Genomic DNA, 6,082 nt, shown 5'->3' on the forward strand with positions numbered 1-6,082 from the left:
CATGGTTGACCATGGTTCGAGTCCTTGGCCTGGTGGTTTGTTTTCTCTTCTTCTCTCTCTCTCTGTCTCTCTCTGATCAAATTGGAAAACAATAATAATAAAGTTAATTTAAAAATTCTATAAAACAGGGACCAGCAGTTAGCATAATGGCTATGTCGCTGGATTCCCACGTAGTCGACCGCGGTTCACGTCCCGGACCCAGCGGCTTAAAACTCATGCCGGGCGTGTGTGCGTGCGTGCCCAAGATCCCAAGAGGAGACTGGAGGAGAAGGAATTGTGGCATGGCCATCCCCCCTGGGGGGGTGTGTGATTGATTTCTCGCTTTCTGTCTCTCTGTCTCCCTCTGTCTGTCTGGCAAGCGCACGGGCCCTACAGCAAAAACCTCTCCAAAAAAAAGAAAAAGAAAGAAAGAAAGAAAGAAAGAAAGAAAGAAAGAAAGAAAGAAAGAAAGAAAGAGAAAGAAGAAAGAAAGAAAAATTCTATAAAACAATGTCATGGAAAATGTATAACTATGAAAAGCCTATGCAATGATTTCAATTGTGCTGCCCCAAAATAAACACGTACTAATTCTGCTTGCCCATAAACCTTTCTAAATACCCTGATATAAGAGCATAATACATACACATAAAATAGATGCATACAGAGCAAAACACATATGATCAGACGTGATACACACAAATAGACACATAAAATAAGAGTATAAATATTTATAAAACATTTACAGAACAAAGATGACTCCACCAAAAAAATGAATAAGAAGATAAAGATACAGGCATCAATATAAATAGATACCAATGAATATCAGAAAAAATACAAGTTCTCGAGGAGAAATTTAATAATCTCGGATAATTATCTGTAGTAAAGATGCAATAAAATTATAGTTGAGAATATGTTACTTTTAAAAATATTTACTAGAATTTTGCAGTGAAGTTATCAGGTCCTGAGCTTTTCTTTGACAGAAGATATATTTTTTTAAAATTTTTTGAAGAATTCATTTAAATACTTATTCAACAGATGCAGAATAGGTGAACTAATGGATCTTTTAACCTGAAGATACAGCAAGCAGCTTCACCTATTCAGAGGAATGTCACATAAATAATTTAAACCTTGTTCAATATATCTCCAAAAGACAGAACTTAAACCAAAGGAAAATATAAACAATAGTCTTCAGGATCATTGCACAAACTGTGTAACTGATCTTAATGGCTTCTTTTCCCATCTGATGCATTTCCACATTTCATTCTTTTTCTTAAAGGAAATATAATCGTTCTTTTTTCTTTTAATGAACATCTTAAATAAGTTGCATCTTCATGACAAGTCCTCCATGACCAGCATTGGACATACTCACACTAGCAGGAAAATGTCTAGAATTAACCAGCTGGTTTACTAAGAAAATGTTTATCTGTTCCTCATTCATATTTATATATCCTACACTAAGGATTTTCAGCAGGTGGGGAGGAATGGGAGTATATTCTCCCAAAAAGGTGATTCACCATTCCCAGCAATTCAGGTACTTTTTCGGGAGAGTCCTCCTCAATCCCAAATCAATCACTACCATCATCGACATTTGGTATAGGAATATGGTCCGTGTAGAGCACGGAAAAGACAGATGACTACTACTGTTCTACAAGAAATGGGAAATATAAAGTAACTGCTCCAAACAGATAGCTATATATTACAACATGAAGATTGTTGCAACAATTATTCTCCACAATGTTTAAGGACAAAATATATGTAGTACACTTTATATGATAAATAAATTTATCATGTACTCATGAAAGAATGCTGAGGTGCTTATTCCAGCCAAGAAATTAAAAATAAAAATCCTACATTTCTGAATTTGTCAGTACACACTATTCTGAAAACAGATCTTATACTCAGAATGGTAAATCACCTTTCAAGGACAGTCACAAAATCAGTTCATCTGTCTAAATGCTATTCATAGGAAGTTGATGGACCTGGGCAGGCTCTGACAGGGAATAGGTCTGTTAAAGAAAACAGTAAGCTCCTGTAATTGGCTCTTTTGGCAGAACCATTCTGATGGTGGAGTCAGCTGTCATTCTTGCTCATCCTTTTCCCAGATTCTTCTATACGGAGTCCAGAAAAAGCTACAAAGTCATCAGTGATACCAAGAGACCAGGGTGAAATCTCTGTTCCTTCTTGTCTAAGTGCCTCCATGATTCGCTGATGGTCTCAGATTGCTGGTGAGTGTTGATAGTCATATGGATCCCTGGGAAATTGCTCAGGCAGATTCATGGTCATACTGACCAAATTCCTCTAAGTTCAGATTTTGCAGATTTTACAGCAGATAGTATTCTGTTCCAACACTATCTTGGTTTATTCATGTCAGTATGGAGCAAATGTAAAGCTAGAAGTTGACCACACATACAGTCATACATCAGAGATGTGGTAATTCTTCCAGAATCCTTTAGTTCCTGGTTCTTTGACTCAGCAACGTTTTGAAACTGAAGGTACTTTTCATACCAGCAGGTCTTAACGGTTCACATTCCTGAGAGCTATACCCAAAACTGTTATTAGAGGACTTTTTTTTTTTTTTTTTTTTGTATCCAGTCTCTTTACTTACATTGATCTGGTTGGCATTTCTGTTTTTTTATGATGCAGTTTTGGTAGGTTATATGTGTCTAGGAATTTGTTTATTTATTCTAGATTTTCTATTTTGTTGGCTTATGTTTTTTCATAATAGATTTCTAACTCTTTTTGTTTTGTTTTGTTTATTTTGTTCTGTTTTTGCGAGAGCATACATGTACTTGCCAGAGAGAAAAAAAGAGAAAGGGTGAGAGCACTCCTCAATGGGACATAGTCCACGTCACATTTTTTTCCTCCATTTCTCTAAGTATTGAGACCTAGGGCACACTGGCCAGAATGTAACTCAAGACACAGGTGCTGAGACCTGAATGGTGATCATCCACATGGGATTCAGATCCCATTTAACCACCAGGCTGTGAGTTGGGCCCAATCCTTTGTACTTCTTTGATATCAGTGGTAGTGTTTACTTTTCATCAACAATTTTGTTTGAGATTTTCTCTCTTTTTGTCTTCCTCCTATGAAGAGCTATTCAATTTTGTTTAACTTTTGAAAAAAAATTAATATTTTAAGGTTAAAAAGTTGACATTTTTATCTATTTATTTATGTATTTTTTATACATTCAATCACTGTACATAATTTAGTTTGTTCTTGCTTTTCTAGTTTCTTGAGGTACGATGTTAGGTTGCTTACTTGAGATCTTTGTACCTTTTAGAACCACCACAATACCTATTTTCAAAGTATTCTAATAACAAACTTTACTAACAAAAACCAGCACGGTACTGGCATATGAATGTATATATAGAATAATAAAAGAAAATAGAGAACTGAGAAAGAAACCTAGTTACTTATAGCCAACTGATTTTGACAAAAGTGCGAAGAACACATATTGGGAAAAGGACAGTCTCTTCAACAAATGATGTTGGGAAAACTCGATATACGCATAGAGAAAAATGAGATTAGACCCTATTCTAACTATATATAAAAATGGATTAAATACTTAAATTTAAAACATATATATATATATATATTATATAGATAAACACACACACATGCATACACATTTAAAATGACGACAAAATACTATTCAGCCAAAAAGAAGAATGAACTCTCAGCCTGGATGATATTATGGTAAGTGAAGTGAGCCACACATGAAAAGATAAATAGCATATGATTCTATTCATATACACAACCTCAAAAATCTGAACTCATAAATGTAGAGGGTAGAATAGTGGTTACAAAGACTGGGAAGAAAAAAAGGACGGGTGTTGGCAAGGAATATATTAACAAGTACAGGGCTGCTGTTAGATAAGAGAGATTAGGTTCTGACATGCTATTTTGCAGAACAGTAATTATTGCTAAGAGTATTATATTTCATATTTCAAAATAGCTAGAATAGAGGATTTTTAATGGTCTCATCACAAAGGAATGAATGTTCAAGATAATGATGTGTTAAATAACTTGATTTGATCATTATACAATGTATATACTCAAACATGAATGAAAACATTACACTGTACCATATAAATATATACATTTATTATATGTCAAAAATAAATTATAAAAAAGCAAAAATTGGCAGCATATGTATAATGCTATTTTATATTATTATTTTTTTTAATAACCACTTCTGGAGATCTAAGGATGGGAGTAGAGTGGAGTCCTTGAGCAGCACTGGAATCCTCGCCCCTCATTTCACCTCACTCTCACCAACCAGCTCATCCTCCCAGTTGCTTGCGGCCCAGAACGTCTTCCACCATGGCCACCTCACCAAGTTCCCAGTTGAACAAAGGCATCAAGCAGGTGTACACGTCCCTGCCACAGGGCAAGAAAGTCCAGGCCACGTGTATCTGGATCCATGGCACTGTGCTGTAAGACCTGGACCCTAGACTGTGAGCCCAAACGTGTGGAAGAGTTGCCAGAGTGGAATTTTGATGATTCTAAAACTTTTCAGTCTGAAGGTCCCAACAGTGACATGTATCTCATCTCTGCTGCTATGTTTCAGGATCCCTTCCACAAGGACCCCAACAAGCTGGTGTTCTGTGAAGTTATCAAGTATAGTCGAAAGCCTGCAGAGAGCAATTTAAGGTATACCTATAGACGGATAATGGACATGGTGAGCAACCAGCACCCCTTGTTCAGAATGGAGCAGGAATATACTCTGATGGGGACAGATAGGCACCCCTTTGGTTGGCCTTCCAATGGCTTCCCTAGGCCCCAAGATCCATATTACTGTTCATTGGGAGCAGACAGAGCCTATGGCAGGGATATCGTGAAAGCTCACTACCAGGCCTTCTTGTAGGCTGGAATCAAAATTGTGGAGACAAATGCTGAGGTTATGCCTACCCAGTGGGAATTCCAAATAGGACCTTGTGAAGGAATCAGCATAGGAGATCATCTCAGGGTGGCCTATTTCATCCTGCATCCGGTATGTGAAGACTCTGGGGTGATAGCAACCTTTGACCCAAAGCCTATTCCTGGGAACTGGAATGGTGCCGCCTGCCATACCAAGTTCAGCACCAAGTCTATATGCGAGGAGAATGGTCTGAAGTACACCGAAGAAGCCATTGAAAAGCTGAGCAAGAGGCATCAGTTATCACTATGATCCCAAGGGGAGTACCTGGACAACGGCTGTCACCTAGCTGGATTCCACGAAACCTCCAACATCAACGACTTTTCCGCTGGCATGGCCAACTGTAGTGCCAACATGCTCATTCCCTGGACTGTTGGCCAGGAGAAGAAGGACTACTTTGAAGACCGGCGCCCCTCTGCCAACTTCGACCCCTACTCAGTGACAGAAGCTTCATCCACACGTGTCTTCTCAATGAAACCGGCGACGAGCCCTTCCAGTACAAAAACTAAGCGGACTAGACTTCCAACCATCGAACCCTTCCTAGCTCATCCCACTGCAGCTCTGCCCCATTCCCTGTGGCCCTAATTGTCTCAATTGTAACTCAAAGGGTGGAATATCAAGGTCTTTTTCTATTCCTTGCGCCCACTTAATCTTGCTTTCTTGGCCAGGATAGAGGGGTCAGTTTCTTAATATCTTCATAACTAACCCCTTTTCCCATCACTGAAGCTTTCTAGTGTATTAGTGGGGAGGAGGCTGGGTACGCATAACACTGCTGCCATGTAATGGAGATGCTTGGCCAGCAGGCGTACCTGTCCATACAGCACATGCGTGAAAAAGTAGGGGGAGGACATTTTTGTCGAGGTAGCTGAGACTGACTGGTTATATTAGGACTTTCCCTCACAGTGGAAAGCTCTATTCCATCAGAGGTTATAACCAACTCTTTCTGAGAAGAGGGAGTTAGAGAGGGAGGGGTTGGAATAAGGAAGGAAAAGGCCTTTGCTCTCTTATGCTTCTCTTGCTTGGGGCTACATGTGCTCCCCAGAGCATAAAGCTCAGAATGCAACCTGATGAATATCTGACCTTACCAGAAGAGAAAGGTCTTACTGCTTGACCCTCCTTTTATAACACAGAGTAGTATTTTTAAATTTAAATTTTAAAATAAACAAAAAAACTATACATGAGTGT

At 38.6% G+C, this 6,082-nt stretch overlaps 1 pseudogene; it reads left to right on the plus strand.

The window, feature by feature from the left end:
* Positions 1–4,302: 4,302 nt before the first annotated feature.
* Positions 4,303–5,406, plus strand: LOC102487032 (glutamine synthetase pseudogene; annotated as a pseudogene).
* Positions 5,407–6,082: the final 676 nt, after the last annotated feature.

This window comes from Tupaia chinensis, unplaced genomic scaffold (assembly GCF_000334495.1).
Source record: "Tupaia chinensis unplaced genomic scaffold, TupChi_1.0 Scaffold148049_1, whole genome shotgun sequence".
Taxonomy (NCBI): domain Eukaryota; kingdom Metazoa; phylum Chordata; class Mammalia; order Scandentia; family Tupaiidae; genus Tupaia; species Tupaia belangeri.